The 23,676-nt window shown below is 38.0% G+C and overlaps 1 protein-coding gene across 2 annotated transcripts in view; it reads left to right on the plus strand.

The window, feature by feature from the left end:
- Positions 1–12,622: 12,622 nt before the first annotated feature.
- ngfb (nerve growth factor b (beta polypeptide)) overlaps positions 12,623–23,676 on the plus strand; it is a 29,221-nt gene continuing 18,167 nt past the window's right edge. Inside the window, exons 1-2 of one of the 2 annotated variants that reach the window (XM_004547576.3) lie at positions 12,623–12,760; positions 13,081–13,151. The gene's annotated coding sequence lies outside the window, so the exon portion shown is untranslated. Of the gene's footprint in view, positions 12,761–13,080; positions 13,152–22,210; positions 22,342–23,676 lie in introns of those variants that run through there. The other variant, XM_004547577.3, reaches the window with a different exon arrangement.

Consider the following 23,676-nt stretch of genomic DNA (forward strand, 5'->3'; position numbering starts at 1 on the left):
TTCAAAAACATCCGCTCCGACTTTATATGTGTCACATTTGATACCGCTCACATTTGTTCTCTCAGCACATCTCACTAAACAAACAAGTAAGAGATATTGGACACAGTGGCTGCTCATGCCACACCAAAGGGAGGTCTCACTCCTTCCTGCCTGTGCAATTGCCTTAGCTCAATGATTTATGAAAAGGAGAACAATCTGCACACAGATGGGACATAGATATAAATATTCTGACCAGTCAGAAGAAGGCCAGAGTACACTTGTATTAGCTCAGGTGATCTATAACTCAAAGGGAATTTGAACTATGCTGGATTCAAGTACAAAGAAAAGTCCACCAGTAAATGGTTGAAAAATAAAGGGAAAATGCAAAAAAACAAAGTTCTGAACCATCAAGTTAATCAGTCATACTTAAGATGTAATTTTTAATATATCCTCAATCAAAACTGAGAAATAATTCTTAAGATTTTATTATGATTTTTCTTTATTTTCTTCAGGCTATTTGATTGTATGTGGTGGAAGTTGGGACAGTTTGTTTGTCATGGCAGTTGTTTACTACCAACACCTGATCCAGCCGGCAGATTGCTGGGCCAAAACGGCAGCAGATTATTTTCCCCCTGATGTTTCCCTGGCGAATTAGAGCCAATTTTATGTGATGAAAAACCCTTCGAAAGCAAGATGCTCATTACACTGTTTTATTGATTTTAACAGTAAAGTCAAGTAAGCTTAAACTGTAAATCAGCTAGCAAGACTTTACTGGACGATGCTGTCAGAAATCGATGGATCTATTGAATGTCTGATACAATCAGCTGAATCTGTTTGCATTTAGCACCAGTGAACTCAAACTGACACTAAGCTGTGACAGTGGTCAAAAGTATGCCTGGTACAGTCTCAAGGGAGGCAAAAGGAAAAGCTTTGGATTCTCATTAGAACAATGTTGACATTTTTATACTATATATATATATATATATATATATATATATATTTTTTTTTTTTTTCATAATTTGTCATGTGGATTCAGACTGAATTTTATTTGTGAATCACTGTCCTTTGATTAGTGGAGAGAGACTGACAGTGTGCTATGCCATCCATTGATTTTTACTTCCACCACACTGTGTCCTACATACTACATCCCACATTACATTGCACTCCTCTGAGACTGGGTGCAGCACGAAAAGCATGCAGCTGTCTATATATAGTCATCATTATTATGCAGCAATACTTGAGTATGAATAAAGCCTTTGTTCAAAGGTAAGTAACCTATAAAGCTGTCAATTTCTGAACACTCAACTGCATCATCTGACGCGCTCCTCTGCATATCTAGATCTGGTCAGATCATAATAAATTCTAGCCTAGGACTGCCACAAAGATGAAGTCAGTCATGTCTTCAGGGCTTCATTCTGCATGCCATACTACTGCTGCTGATTCTGCTGTTGCTGCTGCTGCTGACATTTTCTTTTCTACCAAAATTCCTTGTAATATGATCTTGGCAAAACTCCTTAACAAACAAAACGTAATTAACAAATTTTGAGTTCTCCAATAGCAATATAGTGTTACGCTATACATTTACTCTCACGTATATTGACAGGCTTAGAAACAGATGACATAATCAAAAGGAATGTTATCGGCATGAAAATCTAAGTGTCAAAAGGTTTTATTGGCATCTTATATAAATTACTAAAAACTATTTCAAAAGGACTTAAAGAAATCCCTATGATTCAGTAGAGTGTGACATACTCCTCTGCAATTAACATCAAAACCTGTAACATCCTAATTCAAATTAAAGACTAAATAAAAGTAGAATAACTGCAGAAAACCATCAAGTTATAACTATACATACTAAACAATGACACCATGAATCCACAGGAGGGCAGCAGATAGGTTTTACTAACTCAACAGTCCCTCACACTCCTGGAAGACTGATGATGTATTCTTGCCATCTTGTTCTCAGAAGCAGCGCTGCTGGACTGAAACAGACATGAGAAAGATCATTTCAAAATGACATCAAAAGCTTGGAAATGCTTTTAATCATAACCCTTTCCCATGTGGAAAAGTGACCCACCAACCTCAGCGTATATTAGGAATATTTAAACTGAGAGTCTGCTCACCGCAGCCTTAGAGCTCAGGATGTTTAAAAGCAAGGACACAAATGTAACGCTGAGCATGCTACACAAAGGTGCAGTGGAATTTATGCAATGTGAACTGACTGAGTAATAACACCTGTTTGGATATCCTTTATGTTCCAGAAGGTTACAGTGTACATTCAGGACCACTGAGACACCAACAACTGACCAGAGATAATGAGAACTCATAAATCATCTACGTTACATCTAGTTTTTAAGAACATACATTTCTCCAACTGGGTCTGCAGCCATGTTGACTATCATGTAATACAGAATGGACACATCTGGTGTCCAGATTGCCAAATATTTGGGAGCTATCTTGTGTATTTATTTTTCATGGTACACGTGAGCCTAATTAAGTTTAGTTGCATGACATCAAGTACAAAAAGTAAAAATGGATTCAGTGCCATATGTTTAGGAAAGAACCCCCAATAATAAAGTTAAATAACGTGCTTAACAGATTTCAGGGTTTTTTTTAGCTACTTTTGAGTTTCACAGTTTGTGTCATGAGACATAAATATGAATAAATATATGTATTTTCATAGTGAATCTTATTTGTGTGCATGGTAGTGATTTTTCTGTTTGTAATACAACAGTTTTCACATATACTGACAACTAATAATGTTATTTTCTTATTACTATGAACTGAAATTGATTTAGCTTGACTAAAGCTTTACCTTAGGTATGACATTTGTTAGAAGGAGCTGTCCTAGCTGAAAGTTTTCTGGTGATCAACACACATTTCAGAACTCCCTCGGGTATTTTATTGAAGTATATATTTTTATTTAGAATTATAGACCTGGCAGTGTTCAGAAGTACAACCCAGTTTTCCCAAAACGTTGGATGTTTTCAGAAATCTGAATAAAAACAGAATGCAAACATTTGAAAACCATTTAAGCATCTTAACTAATTAAAGATGGCAAAAACAGATTGCATCTAAGTTATATTTAATGGCAGCAAGTTGTTTCATGTTTACAACTGAGTTGCATCACTTCTTCTAAGAACACCCTGGAGACTGAGGAGAACAATTGTTGTCATGCTAAAAGTAAAATGTTTGCTATTGTTGCTTGATATAGGGTTTCAGCAGCTAAACAGTCCAGGGCCTTTTTCTGTTGTGTTTTATAATGTGCCAAATGCCAAAAAGGTCAAGATTGCAGGCAGGTCATTTTAACTTCAAGGCTCTTTAACTATGAACCAATTGTGTTGTAATACGTGCAGCATGTGTTTTGGCTTTGAGTTAAATGAGCAGCATCTTCCTTTGCCTGAATGAGCTTGCAGTACCAGTTCACAGGTTGCTGCAGGCTGGAGTGGCACTTCAGCTCATAGTCGATCTCTCAAGGAGCAGAGGAAGGACTGCTATCACCTGCTACAACAGTTCACTGGACAGGAAACTGAACAGGACTATGAAACACCACCTCAGTGAACTGGCCAGTCTAGTGGTACGGAGGTGACAGAGGCTGCTGCTCAAGCTATCTTTCAAAACAGCAGCAAGGGGACTGTCCATTACCAAACTCCAGAGAGGATAGCATTGTTCTCTTACAGGGATGAAAAAATTAAATTAAAAAATGCTTAAATGATTGTGTAAATATACTTTGGCAGCTGTTACTGGGATTGCCTGCCTAAGTAAAGTCTTTATGTGGGAAACAATGTAAAATGAGCTTGGGCCTCAGTAAGGAAGATCTGCTGGGAAACTGCGTTCAGAAACAAAGGTTTTACTAAACCAGCGTTGTCATTTCTACCACATAAATGTATTTTTGTAATGAGGGAATGTCTGAGATCCCAAAAGTTGAAAGTCTTCTTCAACACGGGCTTTCAGCATTTTGCCTTGGTTAAGATGTTTCTCTGGCCATCCTTTTTTTTAAAACAAAAAAACAAAAAACAAAACATATTGTTGGCATGAAACTGAAATAGGCATTTATTAACACTTTTCTACCATTCTAGAAATCTAGAAGCCCCATCGGAAATTAAACTGCATACCCCCACTGTTCATGTACTTTGGTTCCTTTTGAATTTAGTACAAACCTTAACATGACACTCACTGCTTTGAAAAATAACCACATTTGCTCTACTAGATGCCATTTCATGCCAAAAGCAATCCCTATTCTGAAATCACTCTTTTTAAAAATAATCCCCAATGATTTCCATCTAATGTGTTATACACTTATACACATTTGTGTGTATGTGTGTGTGTGTGTGGGGGGGGGGGGGGGGGGGGGGGGGGGGGGGTGAGCAGTACCCATAGTTACTACAGTGCTGAGGTACCAGGAAATGCAGAGGTTACTTTGAATCTGTATATACTTGATGCCTTTCTCCTGCCTCCATCAGGATGTGGATATGTATGTGTAAGTTTAGGGAAAGACAGTGTTATATCAAATAAACTACAGTTAACATGTATTAGGGAATGAAAACTAACACTAGAAAAAAGTGTTGTAGGGCCAATATGACAATAAATTCCTGGGATACTGAGCAGACATGAAAAGCAGACCAAGACCAACTTCTGAAACACAATATCCAAAACTGTCACTTGAGAATTGTTCACTAACATGGAACATGAAGCTTTTCCCAGTAGTCTAAAACATACTACAACATGATTATAGCTAACAGATTGAAAGATAATTACAGAGAGACTCTCCAAATAACCGCAAAGGCACAGAGCTGCTATGAGGGAAAGTCTAGTTTTACATTTTAAGAAATCATTTCCAAGTTGGCCTCATACATTGTTGCTGCTGACAAAATGTTATCTTCTTTCTTTCTTTCTTTCTTTCTTTCTGTGAGGGGCTCTTTGGTGGGGAAAGAGAAAAAAATGACATTTTGTTGGCCATAAGTGTACAGCATTTAGTTCGTGTTTCTGCAACTGCAAGATGATAGTATAGAGAATTTCCTATAAAAAAGACACAGGCCTGCATTTTACTCACTTGGCAAAGGCGGAAGGTTTGATCGCATACAACATTTCAAAGACTAGAGTGTCACCTGATCCTCTGTGTGTGAATGTGTGTGCATGTGTGTGTGTGTGTGAGTGTGTGTGTGATGCATGCATGTTCGCATGGTAGTGGGAGGTCCTTAATGCCTTGGGGCAATAGTATAATAGGCACTAACCCACACCAGGGGCTAAAACCTTGCCAGCCCTTGCACAAACTGACCTGCATCAGCCATATTTGATTTCAAGGCTAATCTTTGAATTGATTAGCTGAAGACAGATATGAAAATAGGCCTGGTGAGAGGGCTGGGCTCTTCTGACATGCTTTAAACTACTTGTCAGGCTTTTATGATGGCTGTAAAGGTCTTCATTGTTCAATATAAAAGTAATGCAAAAGGCAAACCCAAGGACTTGTTGCATCAAATATAGAGAGCTAAAATAGAGGAAAGGAAAACGGAGTTTGTAAAATGTTTTTTTGTGATTTTTTTTTCTGATTAATTTAGTCAACCAATAAAAGCAATTACATATGCTAATATGTTTTTGTAAAGTTAATTAATGCAATGAAAATGCAATTCCAATATGATTGAGTGAGCAGAGCTTATGGTCTTTGTAGAGCAGAGTGAAGAAGTGCAAAAATTGGAAAAAATGGAAATTGCATCTATTGTTGTTTACAAAGAAGTCTGTATCTATGACTGAGGAAATTGTGCTGAATTAAACAGTCAATTTACAACAAGTACATTTAATGTTGGGAAACATTCCAAGTCCATGACAGCAAATATTCGTAGAAAAATCGTGGTATATGTCACAGCAGACTCCTCTGTCAAACTGTGACTGAGTCAGTGTACCATCCTTCAGCACTAAACTGTTGGACAGTGGCCACTGAATCAGTGCCGGAGGGCATCAGTGGTGGGAGTTGAGCCAGCTCAGAGATATAGTGCCTTGTAGAGAGTAGCAGACAATATCACAAACCCCTATTGTAGCTTAGTATTACTTTGACTGACGTATATCTTCTGGCACTGAGATCTTTTAGAAATCAATGACCATCTTGACTAAATTCCACTGTGAAAGACAATCTATATACTGTGTGCTTATGCTTCATTGCATCATTTAGTTCATTTGTCTTTCTGCAGTCATTTCTTTGCTAAACAGACAAAAACATTTGAGTCATGGTCGCAAATTATTAATGCATAGTAATATGTCTAAGATTGTGGGTCAAGAGATTAAAAAAGAGGATAAGGAAATGATTAATGAAAGTTTGGTGACAAATATGCCATTTGAAATTGTCCAGATTTTCTTGGTTGTATTTTAAATCAGTTTCATATTTGTACCTTGATGGTGGCAAAAAAGTAAAAAAAAAAAAAAAATCATATAACATGTTAGTAACATCCATCCATCCATGTTTACTCAATTCAAGGTTGTGATATGACTGGAGGAGCTGAAGTAGAAGAAAGCAGTTGAAACCAGTGGGAAATGAGAAGGATATCAATTAAAAAATGTATTTGTAAGAAAAATATTCAGAAGTACCCGACTCACTGGACCCTCTACAGTTCGCATACCGCCACAACAGGTCCACTGATGATGCCATAGCCCTGACACTACATACTGCCCTGTCACACCTGGAGAAGAGAGACACGTATGTGAGAATGCTGTTTGTAGATTACAGCTCAGCATTCAATACCATCGTTCCCTCGAAGCTGGACAGGAAACTGCAGGATCTAGGACTGAGCAGCTCCCTCTGCAGCTGGATCCTTAGCTTCCTGTCTGACAGACGCCAGGTGGTCAGACTGGGCAGCATCACCTCATCCCCCATCACACTGAACACTGGTGCTCCACAGGGGTGTGTACTGAGCCCTCTCCTGTACTCACTCTACACCTACGACTGCACAGCCACTAACAACTCCAACATCATTGTGAAGTTTGCGGACAACACTACAGTGGTGGGTCTTATCACCAATGGTGATGAGACGGCCTATAGGGAGGAGGTCAGCACCCTGACCCACTGGTGTCAAGACAACCATCTCACCCTCAACGTCGCAAAGACAAAGGAGTTGATAGTGGACTTCCGGAGGTGCAGAGAAGTACACACCCCCATCACCATCAATGGCGCTGCTGTGGAGAGAGTGAGCAGCTTCCAGTTCCTTGGGGTACATCTGGCTGAGGATCTTACGTGGTCAGTACACACAAACAAAACAGTGAAGAAGGCGCAGCAGCGCCTCTTCTTTCTCAGGAGACTGAAAAGATTCGGCATGAACCCCCGCATCCTCAGGACCTTCTATCACTGTGCCATTGAGAGCATCCTCACTGGATGCATCACCACCTGGTATGGCAACAGCACCGCCTACAACTGCAAAGCTCTCCAGCGAGTAGTGCGGTGCTCTGAACGGATAATTGGAGGTGAGCTTCCCTCCCTCCAAGACATCTACAGGAAGCGCTGCCTGAGGAAAGCGGGGAGGATCATCAAGGACTCCAGTCACCCCAGCCATAAACTGTTCAGACTACTTCCATCAGGAAGGAGGTTCTGCAGCATCCGGTCCCGTACCAGCAGACTGAGAGACAGCTTCTTCCACCAGGCCATCAGACTGCTGAACACGTCATAGACACCTCAGCTTCACTACTGGAACTTCAACATTATGCACTCCATACTGTACAGTAATGCCACTGTTTTGCACATGTCTCACTCTGTATATTTTTATATATTTTATTTATTGTTTACTCTATTTAATTTGTAAAATATGTGTATACACACACACACACACACACACACACACACACACACACACACACACACACACACACACACACACACACACACGTAGAAAAACATTTAGTATACACATCCAGAAATGCATATACTATTATATATTGTACATATATTTATTAGTTTCAGATGTAGCCATTCTTGTATTTTGCTTGTTTACGTTATTGTATTTTGCACAACTTTGTTGCTTGTGAAGCTCGCACACAAGAATTTCACTCACATGTACTGTACCAATGTACCTGCACATGTGATGTGACAATAAAAGTGATTTGATTTGATTTGAAGTAATATTCCCATCATTTGATGCCATTTGTAATTGCAAAAAATGAGTCACATTGATGAAAAAACAGAAGTAAATGTAGTTGAAGCAAAATAGATAAAGAAATAAAACTGTATATTGTTCTAAAGAGATCTCACAATAAGAGACAGGTTTTAAGCATATCTACAGTGTGACATTACATATTCTTCCCGCCTTAAGCGAAGCAACCAGCGAGAAAAATAATGAAACACCATCAGCACATCCGCATGACATCTGTGGCAAATGAGAACTCATCTGTCAGCAGTCAGCTCTCTCTGAGCGACACAACCTCCCACCAACAACACACACCAATCTCTTTCTAAACAAACACAAACAAGAGAGAATAGATCCCTCGATCATCATCACACAGCTGTAAACACAGATGTGCTCAGAGTCATGTCATTTAACAGAAACAGACATGGCTGAACAGGAAGTACAGTACAGCCCGAACACAACACATGCACACATGTGAGGACCTGGTGTAGACTATAAAAAGATATAAAGCCATTACATTTTAAATGAAGGGAAATTGTGGAGAGACTTTAAATTCCAGATGTTGTCACAGCTGGAATCATGGATTTAAGAACTATCGAGTAGCCAAGACAGTAAAGGCTCCAAAAGCTTGGCGTGAAATTATATAGAACAGAGGATACATTTTTTGAATTCTTCTACTCTCAGAGAAATTTAATCCAATGCAGGAATGGTTCTTTCTGTCATAGACAACACAGCCATTGTCCTCTGAGGTTAGAGAGCCTTTCCTGAAAGACTGTCTGCCTGGTGGCCCCAGGCTAATCTGAGCTGGGCTGAGTGGAGGTCACAGGGCACATGCTTAGCCTGGTTTTGGCTGGTGGTCTGAGCACAGATCTTTCAGATCACTACTTAGGTCAGGTGGCTCAATTTGCTTGAGATAATCTGTGAAAAGCACTTAGGTACATTTTAAAAGATTCTTATTTTTAGCACGTGTGTTTCAGATTAAGTAGGCTACTGTGGGCTGTAATGTAGCCTATCCTTAAATTAACTGCGGCTACATTAACAATATATTTTAAGTTTTGGAACAGAGTGTATGACTAATTCTGGCTGAGAAAGATGACCTGCTCCTCATCTGACTCTGCTTTGTCTTTGTGGTAATCAAATCTGAATGTTTCATAGAATGAAGATTAAGCCCTCACTTCCTGCTCAGCTCAACAAAGTCAGCTGTCTGTTGAAATGCCGGGCCTGAGCTGATGTCGCTGATGAAGGCCAGATGTGGATTGCCTAAGCGCGCACACTTTCTTTCTTTGAAGAAATTGGGAGTTACTGTGATTCTTAACAAACCAACAGACTGACGGACTGTGGTCCACCATCAAATAATACTCTGGTTACTGGTAGTTCACACAGTGTTAGCCAAAACTAATTTAGGTTTGGAAGCGATCCACTATTTTAATGCCGCATGTGTATCAATACTTTTTTCCATTCCTGGGTTTAATTTCTTTACCAAGAACCTGTCTATCCTGGAGGATTATTGTAAGGTCACAAGGATACATCCAAGTTTATACCAGAACAGGGGATAAAGTGGGGCCCAAGTTATTACTCTTTTGTTTTCAACACTTCATGTATTTTATAATTGATTCATTTTTTTGTTATCAGAACGCATGTTGAAATAAGTGTGGTTTTTTTAAACCACACAACCCCTTCACATTCCCATTGGAGCTACTGTAAACATGAGCTATAATACTTGTACTTTCATGTCCCATGCACACACTGAATAGCTTATCTCTAATAACACAGCAAATCGTTCCATGACTAGCCTGCATCCACTTATATAAGAACAGATCTGGATTCTCAAATCACGTTGATCAAAGGTAACGCAATAAATGTACAGTATATGTACAGTATATCCCATCCTGACCTTCAGAAAAGACCACAGTTACTGGAAGAAAGACTCTTTACCCTTAATAAAATGCAAACCGATCCCACATCTGGATATCACGGACTGGCCATGCGTTAGTGCCAAATTAAAATACTAACACAATGAGATTTTACAATATGTAACAATAAATGTCATTTAAAATGCTTTTTTCTTTCACTCCCACAACCTGTCTGGTAAGTACAGCACACAAAAATGTGTCCAAACTGCAAGGTCATGTCTAACCACTGGAAAAATTGAGCTGCCTAATAAAACAGTTACGTTTCGGTTACGTTTATTCCAGTCTTTTACACGAATTCCCAGCCATGTCTGAAGGTGTCCAAAAACCATGATGAACAGCAGAAGAGCCTGGTTTGGCATGAGTGACTAAATAGGTTTATGTAAATGAGTTTCACAGGATGTCAGTGGCAGGCCAGGTCCCAAATCCCCAAGGCCCAATAGCTCCAAAGCAGGAAGAAGCCACTCATCTAATAGGTCTCTCGGGGGTGTCTGGTTATGCATATACCCTAAAGTGAAGACGAATTGTATCGTCGATGGACGGCAAATTGGGCCCAAGTCATTATGTAGGACAGAAAAGCTACAAGGAGGCTCCTGTGCAAACATAGGAGAACCAGAAGGTTGCTTTTCAGATCACTGCCATGGCACTCCTAAAAATACCAGTGATGCCATGAAAAGTTTAGACCAATAATCAAAGCCAGAGTGTAATCCTAATGTAATATGGTGAGCAGATTTTGCTTCCATATGTTCTCATTGGATCCAGATGTGTAAGAGTGGTAGTAACATAAATAGGTACACGGTGAAGTGCTTATTTAAATGAAAAAAAAAAAAGGATTATTATCTAACTTAAAAGAAAAAAAAATAAAGCGTAGACTATCCAGTGACTTTGTCGAATTTGTTGGGGTCAGATGGGAAAGAAAGGTCACACAGATCCAAACACTCACTGCCACATCTGTACTTTTTCCACACCTGGATTAGTTTACACTATCTCACCTTTAAGCACAAATTTCTTCTTGAAACATTAGCACTATTTGCTCACACTCTCTCTGTGTTTGAAACATTCTGTAACTTTATATCATTTCAATATAAGGGCTGCTGTTAACAATTACATCAGCTTAAAGAAGAAAATTTGAACAAATTTAGCTTCTGGGAGAAAATAAGCACTGGCAGTGACTTGATGAAGAAATGTAATAGACTAAATTAACATACTAAATATAATCAAAGTGTTTTTCATCTATTTTGTAAAACAAAATTATTATCTATTCCAGCATTAGAGTTCAAAAGTTCAGTAAAACAGAGAGCAATCTTAGCCAAATTAACACATCTGCAATGGAAAACTATTAATTGCAAAGAAAATGATAACATCTGTCTCTAAGTAACATCTGCTATCTCACTTTAAAATAAGAAGAACATTACAAAACTAAACTGGCTGAGACGATACTTGTGGGAAATTTTGAGAAGACAGATTTTATTTTTTATACTAGATCATAATCAGAGGATGACTCCTCTGCAGCTACATAATGAGATACAGACCAACTGTGAAGCTTCCAGAGCAGGATGTTTAATTCTTCTTAATTTGGTTCTAAAACAATTTCAGCTTGGATAGAAAAACAGAAGTGAGCTACTGTAGCTGCCAAAAGAGACTTGTAAATGGCGGTTTGTTGTAACAAATTAGCAAATGGAAAACAGTTAGGAAAAATATGGAAAAATACTAGTGGCAACATGCTCACAATAACGATTCTAAAATGCTGATGTTTAGCCCATTTTATTTAATAATTGCAAACCTAGAAAAGAGAGAGAGAGTGAGATTCAAGTTGAATATTGGTGATATTACAGTTGGAGTGGAAGGATCAACAAACTCTTGCTTATTTCACCTCCTAAATCAGATGCATTTAGCTTGCTTTCCCCTGGTCACCTGCAGTGGATTTATGCCTTAAGAGGGTCACGGCTGGAGGACAACTGAATTGGCTTGTTTCAGTCACAGCATTGTACATTAGTTGCTACAGAAGCTTTGAAAAACCCCATCAAACACACGGGACATGTGTTAACCATGTTTATGGTTGGTCCTTTTATTTTGACCCTGCCACAAAGGCAGTAGTTACTATAGACACGTCTTGATGCTCAATCTTCCAGCCAAAGAAATCCTAGAAAGCGGATTCTGTTCATCTGGACATTGTGTTTTCAGTGGAAGAGAAGTTTCATCGCCCACCCAAGTGACTTCTTCAAGTTTGCCCAAACTTATAAACAATACATTTGCATAATTACTGAAACTGGCACCGTTGGCTAAAATCTCTTATTGGTGAAATCAGTTTTATGATCAATAGTATGCAAATTGTCAAATGCAGTAGTCTTAAGGGATCATCAAGTTCAAGAAATAAAACAGTAATTTGGATACCCTTAGTTATGGTTGTAGACATATTTCAATCTGTACTGGACTAGTAACTGACAAACTGACAACTGAATGTGAGCTATTATACTTAAACACACAATACAGAGAATTATGAACCATTAGAGGATGAGAGAAGCAGGCACTAGGACCTGAAGCACTGGCGAGTCACACAGAGCTTGCAGCCTCTGAGAGCTTCTCACTTACTTTCAGAACAATTTTCAAACAAGTGCAAGACTCGGAAAAGACTGTGTGGGATAATTCACAGAAGAGTTTGCTCTTCGCCCTCTTGGCTTTCTCTGGAGTTGGACACAAACTGGAATATATTTCAGTAAGCGTGGGGAGTCGTACGACAGTGAGAGAAACTAGAGCTTTTTTCAGGTAGAGAACTACTTTATCATCATCTACATTGCATGGAACTACTATAGCCTCAAGGTAGATCACATACATACAAGTAGTCTAGTGTGTAATGTATAATTTCTAATCAATTTACAAACAAAGGAAATTTGTAGAATTGTGAAGATCGTTCTTGTTAGTGTGGAGAACAGGTATTGCACAAGATAAACTTTTACATGCAGCCCAAGACGATTTTAATATTTCCTGTTTCTCTATTTTACTGTAAATGCCTGCTGAAGATTCCTAGAAAAGGGGTTTAGTGTTGAAGTTTAACAGGGAGCTGATCATCTGCTTCATCTCCTCAGATACTGTTGAGGCTTAGCCTCATCAGGTTACAACAGCAGCGGTCAGACCTGCACTCGTCTCCTTGGGCTAGGTAATGTTCTCAAAGCATTCCTGCAGACTTTGTGTATTTGCATGGTATGTTGGACTGGAAACAAGAAGCTAGCTGCAGGGTAGTTTTCTCAAATTATGTATACCACAGAGTTAAGACAAATTATTGCATTCTTGGCATAATAGCAGGTGATTAAACTGGAGACAACTCGCTATGCTTTTTAGATAAAATTTGCTTTTAGAAATCTAACCAAAACTAACATATGATTCATTTTGGACCTATTAAAGAACTCATTTCCCTTCCTCTATTGAACCCATTCCTGAGAAATTCACTCAGACTTTGGTGGAGCGTTGAACATCTTCCAAGTATAGTGAGTTTCCTAACAGAACTAAATGAGCTAAATAATACATAGAGGAACAGAGCAGTTGGTCTACTGTTATCAGCTGACATGAAAACCAAAATGCATACAAAAAGACGTCTTTTCACTCAAACAGTGGGAGCAGTAGGGAGTTTACATGGGTAAGCAGCTATGAAATTAGAGGCTGTTTTCTTAAGAGGAGTTTGGTCTCACTGATTAACTGATTTGCATTTTGATGTGAAAAGGTCAGCAAATAAAAACAGATGAATTTTTCTCAAGCTCTCGCTGCATTGCCAAATGCTCATTTTCTATCACTGGAAGATCATTTTCAATTTTACACTCCATCATCTGGAGCAGATGTAGTCTTCTAGTCTTTTGGAGTGTCTTTGGAGAAGCAGCAGGAGTTGATTCAAATAGTGTAGTTGAGTCAATAAGGCTTTTAAAGAGAACTTGTTGCTGTGTTTTCTGACGTAGGACAATGAGCAATGACCACAAGTGTGCTTGTGGATAAAATAGCACTGACTATACCAAAAATAAAAATAAAAATTACCATGCAGCTCTTTGACTGAGTTTTTCTACTTTTAAAGCAAGTAAAAATAAAAAGTCCAAGCTTTCTTGAACTTCACTCATGCTAAGGAACAGCATATTGTTAAGTATGCCAATTATGTGCTTTTTTTAATTCATAAAAATTGGATGGATGGAAGGAATGTATTTCATCACATCTTTAATTTATTTACTATTGTGTCTGAACTTTTAACCTAATGTGCTAATCAAGGTGACAGGACCTGATAAGGTACTTTCCCAGAAAAGAAGGTTGCACAGACTCTCTAGATGTTTTCGTAACGCTTCCAGATTTAGTCTGCACGTAATGAATACTTTCATCTCTGAATCATCAGTTGAATATTTTTTTTCCCCATCAGTCGATCAGTTGTTTGTGTGATAAAATGGAAAACATGTCTATCACAGGCTGCAAGACGGAATGTGACATCTGTGAATTGCTTTTTAGCACAGCAGCTGTATATCCACATTGCTGAGCAATCTGTTCCACAGGTGGATGGACAGAATCTGGCAGTCCAGATTTAAATTCTTCAGACAGGTTACAGATGCTTTATGGCCCATTGGAGTAGAACCAGTGTGTGAAGGTTTCTATTCATTTTTGAAAAAAAACAAAAAACCCCAAAAAAACCCCCCCAGAAAATAAATAAAAATCTCTGTCAAGACCACCTACTTATACCTTAATCTAGAAGAACAGAAAGTGAAACAAATGGCGTCTACAGTAGAGATGTGGTGGTGAAAACATACAGCTGCATTCTGGATTACTGTCATCTTGAATTTTGTTATGATTCAGCTTTTCTTTAGATTGACAGGTACTTGTCTGGTTCTTCTCAGCTCTCTGTATGGTTGCCAATTAAATGAAGTCCAGTCCTAGCTTGTTGATGACAAAAAATAATTCCTGGAACTTGCATGTATGTCTGAAACACCAGTTTCATATCAAATACACAAGCGTGAGTAGTTTGTGCCAAATAATTGGAAGCATGGTGTACAACAGATGTTGCTACAAAGCAGCTCCCTGGGAAGCTGTGCACTACATCTGAATGTACACAGTTGCAATGGTAATATCCTTTGATATTTTGCTGCCATGCAAAAACAAATAACACACACAAGTCCAAAAGCACAAGATATATAAAAACGGCTTCTATTCTATCAATACCAAGTTTAACATTGACTCTGAACAATAACCAATTTGGTGCCAAGCTCAATTCAAAGTTCACATTTCAGTTTACTTTGGAAACTCTCAGTACTTTTGGGCATTGTTGCTATCTTCTTTAGTAATACTTCATACTTTATATTTTAGCATATAATCTTTTTGGAATTCTTTACTTTGTTCATGACACACTCAGCAACTGAAGCAGGCTTTATAAAGCAGAGGGCTCAAATCAGTAAAGCTTGTCTCTGGATGATGTGCAGTTACATGTATATGGCTACAGCTTTGTCAACTTTGACTTTAATTATAGTGGAATGGAAGTAAACTTTACAGACAGTTTTATACTGAGCAGTTTTTTAGAATATAAGTAGTGATGCTACCTTTATACTATTTTCACCCTTGTTCATTAACATTGTATATGACCTTGTTAAAATACACAAAACACATATTTCCAGAATCCTCCTCTTCTTCTATCCTCAAAAAGAGCATGACAGTAATTGTCTACAGCAACGGAAGCCTCCATTACTCCGCCCCTCACTGGCATCAACCTGATTGGCAACCTTTCATATATAATTGCATCAGCATCCATCCTTCTATGCAGACATGTCTCATCATCTTTTATAGCCTCGGGCACTGTTCAAGGAGCGCGGTACCACTTACAAAGCACAGAAAAACAGGGGGTACCGTTAAAACCTTCTGCTGTACAACTGCAGACAATTATTTCTCTTAATTACTCAGCAGGAGCTCCTCAGTTTGATATCACATTGAGAACATGAAGTTCACTATAGTTAGAGGAAGTGCATTAACATGGCACATAAAAACAAGAGCTGTCTGGGACTGTATGTCTTTGCCAAGTTTGAAAAATTCCAATATGAATGAATTGACTAACTGGATCCAGAAGGATAACTGGATATCCATTAGGTGTGCAATGTTTTTTGTTTCGGATTCGTAAAGATGCAAATTTGTCCAGTTGTGTTCTCTCTTGCAATTGTAAATAGCTTCTCCAAAATATTCCTAAAAGTTAAATTTCCTAAAAGTTCAGAACTTCCAAGTTGGGCAAAGCCCCACCTCTATTCATGTTTTTATGGAAATCCTTACATAACTTCCGCGTGAACCTACTATCAAACAGCAAATGGAAAACAGATAAACCAAGCCAGTCACACACTGGGTGTTAACAAAGTAAAACTATATATGTGTGGATTTGAGCAGCAGCTAAAACAGGCCTGTGCCTGTGATTAAGCTGTATTGCCTCTCTCCAGTGAAGTGCCCTTGCAAGCAGGAGTGCCTCATCATCTGAGAGCACAAGTTTCAATAAAGCCACACACACACAGTGTGTGAACTGTGATTCATTCTCCTTATCCAGCACAGCAACTACAAGTCAACTCCATAACCCATCGGTAACATCAGCTCTTTCATTTAGAGCCTACTCTAAATTGACAGCGAAAGAGAAATAATGCTCTTTTGTCTTTCAGTGTCAATTACTTCAGCATGTTTTCAGAATATTTAGTTATTTATTTAAAAAAATCTTTCAAATCAAAATTGATGCTGATGATTACCATTTTCCACTATCCGCCAAAGTGCCAAACTACTAACACAGATAAATAAGCTTGTCCCGTGTGTATTCACTGACTGGAACCGCTGCTTTTCCATGCTTGTATTTTGCCTGAGTCATCAGGTATGGACTAATTGTGTGAAGGAAAATTCCTTTTGATTCGAGCCAGTAAAAACACACAAAGCAAAAGCCCAGAAGACCACTAAAAGAGACCACATACAAACAGTCAAATTTGCTTGAAAAATAAACCGTTAAATACAGCAACATGCGTGCATTTTTACATATACACTGCAGCTTTTTTGATGTTACGTTATTTACTCTGCATAAAAGCAGAGGAGAATTTATTTGGAAAAGCTGCAACCATAATATAGGGATTCAGAAAATTGCTGTGACGAAATCAGTGGCTACAGTAAAAAAGGGCCACAAAGGTGTAAGAGTGTATGCAAGAAGCAGTTGATTGGCCATAAAGGTGCAGCTATATCACACGCTCACTGAACCAAAACTTTAAACAGTCACTTTGGTAAGAGCTTGCCGCAAAATGGAAACAAAAGCCAGAAAAGGAAATCCAGTCACTTTTTCCACAAGGTGACAAAGCAACAGCGATAGTTCAGAACCTCCTGATATTTGTTACACCGGTGCTTAAAATACTTTACTCTGCAAATGCATAACTTCAAAAGACTTTTTACATCAAGTCACTGGAACACTATGGACCAAATATAAGTGATGGCTGGATTCTTTTAAGACCAAAAACATATTGTGGGTAACTTTTTTAGAGAAACACGACTGCTAAACATTAAAAATGAAATCCGATGCTCGAATTGGCCCTTTTTGGTAATTGTGCTGACAGACACAAACAGCAAAGGCTCAAGAGGGCCTCTTATTTGTGGAGTAAATTTTTTTCAGTCACATAAATAAATAAATAAATAAATAAATAAATAAAATCTCAAAAGGTGAAACAATAATCTTCCTGCCACTCTAAAAGATCTGCATAATATTTATTATGACAGGGACAGATTCAACGCTGGTCGCAGCAAGAGTCTGTAAATGAACAGAGAAATGAAAGCAGCTATTCAGTCCAGGCGTAGAAGGCTTATCTGATCTGGCAATTGATGTTTTAATGTTCTGCAGTAATTGCACTGGCTGCAATCTTTAACATAAAAACAATAAACAAACATTATCAGCCAAAGAGATGGAAACAGCTCTGGTGCACTGAGGCTAATCTTAAATGGACTGAAGTTAAATCACAAGTAAACTTGATAGTGATATACAGTTCATCTCAGGCTAACAAGGTCTGCCATAGTTTAAGCACAAGCTAAACTTCCACCACAATGTTGAACGTGATGATGCTGACACCTCCCAGCAGTCACTGTTGTAAGTGTATATCTTGCTAAGTTTTTTGGAGTACTTGAGCAGAGCCTGTGCCTTCCTTCAGTCTCTTGTGTTTAGTTACACTGTGTATAGAGACTGGGGTCAGCTGTGTTTCCTCAGTGCACTGAGACCAAACACAACCATCAGTGAGTAATGAAACTGTCCTTGTTAAATCCACCATTTACCACTCTCATGTGGTTGTTTCTGTTGTAGTCCCTGATTATATTTCATGTCTTGGGTTTGGGAAATATAAAGAAAGATGCAGTACGACTTTATGATGCATTCTTTCTGTAGCTGTTTTCACTTATCTTTGATGTCACGAACTTCAACAGATTATGTTGTGTGTCTGTGTGTAGATGTTAGGTCTGCTGTTTAATCCGAGAGGTCACAAAGGAAGTATGGTCCAAGTCAAGACCTCTTTTGCTAACTGCTTAGCTTGTAAATACTAAATCACAAAGCTGCATTATAATTTGAGCAGATTGTGTATCTTATCACACGAACATAAACAATAGGCTGCTATAGTCATCCAGATGTTGCAGTGTGTGTATTCTCAGCGATAACTCTAAAGTTTCAGTCTGTTCCATCACTAAAAGCTTTGGAGCAAGAGACTGAATCCACTCTTTAACTTTTGCTGATAGACCGACCCTCTCTGATCTGCTCTTTGGCACGACACATTTCAGTCTCAGTTCGGACCTGATGTGGTCTTTTGAGTTCCAGCGCCAAGGAGACTTCCACACATCTGCCTTAAATCACAGCCGACTGCAAGCCCCGTTTCTCAACAAAGGTCATGCTGCGTTTGAAATGGTTTCGCACATAGTTGCCTGATAACAGTAAAACAGAAAATCGCCTCAACTAGATGCAACAGGACAGCAGTCAAGAGAACGTGGAAATCAAAGCCTTCAATTGCATGCCATTATCTTTCTTAACATGATTCCTTTGAGCAGTTGCCAAAAAAAAAAAAAAAATTAAGATGTTTCACTTGTGCACAAGCTGAGACAGGTTTGCACTAATGGAAAAACCATTCATTCACAACATCCTTTTGAATATTGTCATCACGTGTATATTTGAATATTGCAATAATCAAATGTGTGCATGTGGCCAGAACCTTTGCATAATCAACGGAGATAGATAGATAGATAGATAGATAGATAGATAGATAGATAGATAGATAGATAGATAGATAGATAGATAGATAGATAGATAGATAGATAGATAGATAGATAGATAGATAGATAGATAGATAGATAGATAGATAGTGTAGTGTACTGTACATTACACTGCTTTTTAATTATACTGCTGGTAGTCTTAAAAGTCAACATTTGAAATGTTACTGTTTACACCCCCTAGCCCACTCTTTACTCATTTTGATTGAGGAAAATAAACAATGGAAAGTATCCAAACTCATTCTATGCTAATGCAAAGTTAGTTTGAAGCTCTGGTGTAAAGGAGTTATTTCATCATGATTTCAAGGGCGGAAATTTTGTTTACTCCAGATTTCCAAAACAGATCTCAGCTGAGATTTCTTGATGTTACCCAACCAAAGCTGCAGTCTGCTGAAAATCTTTCACTCACTAATATCATTCTTTCAGCAGCTACTTTTACTATCTATATTCCCAATTATCATCTGCAGCTGTTGCTCCTGTGTGGGTGTGCTGCTTCGTTGACAAAAAGACTCCAATTTAAATACACAGCAGGTGGCCTGATGCAAGATCTGTATTCATAGTGAACAACCATTTCTCCAAAGGGAGTATCAATGAGAATCCAAGAACTGAACTATCATTCATATTTACACTGCAGGAACACAGTCATAGGATATTTTTATTCTTATCAAATCTGAATGTGTGTTTTTAGCCCTTCTTTATTGTATAGTTAGTGAGAATATAGCTACATCAAAACTTTGCCATAAAATGTAAAATAAAAGTATAACTTTGTAACGGCAGAGAAGATCCTGTGTCTTTTTGGCCTTTAATGTAACTTCTTCAAGTGTACCTACATGCTGTGAATCGTACAAAATAGCCGTAGGAAGGAAAATACTCTACAGTAACCATAGAAACAAAATATGCCCCATTTACCCCTGAGTGAAAGCACTGCACAAGTTAAGAGATGTTTAGACATGGTCATTGCTGCATCTTCCTGCCTCTCCTAGCGTATCCATGAAAACACCACAGCAGAGCAACATATGTGGTTAATGAAGGGATTCGTATCCATCAATTAAGTATGAGTGACTCAGAAAAAAAAGAAACGGGTAATACAGGGAATTAAATGTTTTGTCAGCTACAAAAATCTAATGTTGCGCCATATATTGGCATGGTGACAACTGAGCAAAAATATCTTAAGGGTTTTAGAATTTATTCATAAATACTTGCTTTTCGCTTCCACAGTCCAGTCGGACCTTTGACAGCACAAAAATCCATGTACAAAGCTGTAAAGTTTTAATCAGAACTGTTCAAAGAGAAAATAAAATCTGACAATGTGAAAACTAGAAGAGTACAGTCCTCCACCAGGGCTAAAAATTTAATGGGTGCTTCCATTGACACTATAGGGGATGATACTCCAAAAATTAGCAGACATCTACATGGAAACTGGATGGCTGTTGTCCTGTCCGTGCTTCCAATCAACAGCCGAACTGGAAATTATACAATCTAATCATGTTGTTGCACTGACAGGTGCATAAAATGGAGGTTCAGAGTTTAACTCCTTCCCTAGTGGACAGCTACTAGGGTTAGCTCTTGTTTCTCTTTTTGAAACGTAGAAATTTCCATCTTATTTTAGGCCTGCTTCCAGAACAAAATGAGCATCATTTAGTGAGGGTGATCTATAAAGCTTGCTAGCCATAGAAAAACCTGGACCATATTGTAATGGTCATGAAACTAAATCTTTATATACTGAGATGTCAAAACTCATGATTAAAGCTACATCTATTTATGGATACATCCAAACTAAAACTGACTTCTTTTTATCTGTTTTGCTTAGCAGGAAATTTGGAAATATAATAATCTGGTAATATTCACAATAGAGATGGCACGATACCACTTTTTAATGTCTGATACAGATATCATAAATTTGGATATCTGCCGATACCGATATGAATCCGAAATAGTATGTTTTTTAATCAATAAAACTGTTTTTTAATATCGTGCTGCTTTTTGTATAAGTTCATACTCAAGTTAAAAAAAACACTAAAGCTATTCTGTTATACCTGTATGCAAAAAATACACTGCACCCAAAATATTTCATAGTTCAGCAATACTGATCAATCTAATAAACTTAAACCTACTCCATCCTCCCTATTCTGGTATTTTAAAGACTAAGCAACCTAACTAATAGGGTTGCCAACTCCCAGCAAAAAAAAAAAAATTAAAAAAAATAGGGAACCACCCTCCACCTCATGATGCTTAATTGACGTAATCAACTTTAATTTGATGCAGTGTGGGGAAAAAATGCACAGAAATCAATTATTTTTCAAGAACAATTAAATAATGGTGACAACCACAATCTATATTCCTTTGGCAATAAAGTATTGGGAAATTACTGTTTTCCTTTATGAGTTAGTTTAGTTTGATTTTAAATGTTGTCCACAGTACCACTACCTATTAAGCTTTTTTACAGCCACACTGTGGTCGAGGAAAGGAAACTTAACACATAAAACAAAACAATTGTAAAATCCTGGTAATTAAATTATTAATGCACTTAAAGCTCAAAATTTTACCATGACTGCAACTTTAGTGAATTTTGAGTCTGAGGGTAAAAAGTCTGCACAAATGCAGCTTCAACTGGTGAGCAGTTTTGCATGAATGACCACAGCAACATAATCAGCAGCATGTTATTCAAAGCCCATTGGTGGCTTTCAGATAAAGTCGCCTGCACCTCCTTTCCTCTTTGAATGAGCGCCTAAGAGGATCAGGTTACTAGAGAGACTGTGTGACTTTTACCATATGAATGAAGCAAGAGGTAGATTGTCCCTGGTCTGCAGCCTGGGTTGTGTGCCACCACAGGCTGCTTGTCAGTCAACCCAGAAAGGGTCCATTAAACTGACTCCATTAGAGCTAATGAGTTGTAGGTCAGTGGCTATGGGTGGCCTCTCCATTCATGAGTAACAAACCATATAATGGCAGGCTTGCTGATTTCATTAATTCACACCACCAAGAGGAAGAAATGTTGCCAGTGTTGCAGCAGAGCTTGCACAGTGTGCCATCAAGTAAAAGAGGAAGCAGAGTGCTCATTACCTCTGCACATCATTATATGTAAGGTAGGGCTGCAAGCATCATTAACTTTTATTATAAATTAATTTGAGGTGTTAATCCCAGTTAATTGTTTAGGGATTTTGTTTTTTGCCTGTTTTGTTAAAGTAATTGTCCCCAAACACAAACAATAAAAAGGACAAGGAGGAAATCATTTGAATTTTCTGAATGAGTATTTTATATAGTTTATGTGAAGTAGCACATTACCTGTGTCCCAGATTAGTGCCAAGAGCACTATATTCATCTCAGAGATGTAGGCAGCAAATTCCACTGTACCATCTTGAAACCATCACCAGGATTGAAACTTCTTGCAAGTAAGGCCAATAGCTTGGTAAACCTAACCACAAAAATGTTGTTTTTCATAAATAATTGGAATAAATTAATGGAGAAAAAATACAAAGGTGAGTTTTATATTAGTTCATGATATTGACTGACAAAATGACTTATCAGCAAATTTTGTAAATGTCTGTGTATTAATTTGCACATGCTGCTTTTAGTCATTGCTGTAAATTCTAACATTATAGAACATGAAAAATGAACAGCAACAAGTGGCATTTCAGAAATGATGGTGTACATGCTTGAATGAAGCTTGGATATCCCACAGTATATTCTGATAAAGACTAGAGCTCTTCCCGAATCCCTGTGTAACCCCAACCAGCATACACAAAGCTCAGTATAGTAGAGAGTCAGCAGTGGCTAACCAGCTCCAAAACCTCATTAGATAAATAAGCACAAAGCAGCTATTGTGAAAGTCTACAATCGGGAAATAAGAATATGGAAAAACGAATGGGGTGTGAAGGTATGGTAGCAGCAGCTGCATGGCCAAACCACAAATCGCATCCAGCTATTCTGAGGGAATACAGTACCAGTAAACTGAGGCAATTTTGCAGCTACTGAGCTCTGAATATTACACAAGCTGGGCCAGTGGTGTATTTTAGTCATAATCATATCACAGTAAAGTCCAATTTCAATGTGAAACAATAAAATTGAGCTTTTTGTTTGAACAACAGTGTACGGTAGATGAGACCAAAGTTGATTGGCTTAACCCATGTGGAAAATATATATATAAATCTTATAAAGTTTGTAGCTGTCTTGTGAGAAAGTTTTTTTTCTATTTCTTTTCCATATGGGAAAGCTTATATTTTTTTTTTCAAATTAGAAGATTTTTCCAATGTTGTATAATTTTTAACGTGCCAATAAATTATCCTTTCAAGTGTCAAAAGTCTTAGCAAAAGTTCAAAAGCCTACTCAAAACTCTCTCTTAACAATAGCTGTACATATAAACATGGAAATACCAAAAACAACCAAAGAAAAAAATAATTAAGCTCAGCCACACAAAGAAA

This window comes from Maylandia zebra, linkage group LG5, assembly GCF_041146795.1.
Source record: "Maylandia zebra isolate NMK-2024a linkage group LG5, Mzebra_GT3a, whole genome shotgun sequence".
Lineage (NCBI taxonomy): Eukaryota > Metazoa > Chordata > Actinopteri > Cichliformes > Cichlidae > Maylandia > Maylandia zebra.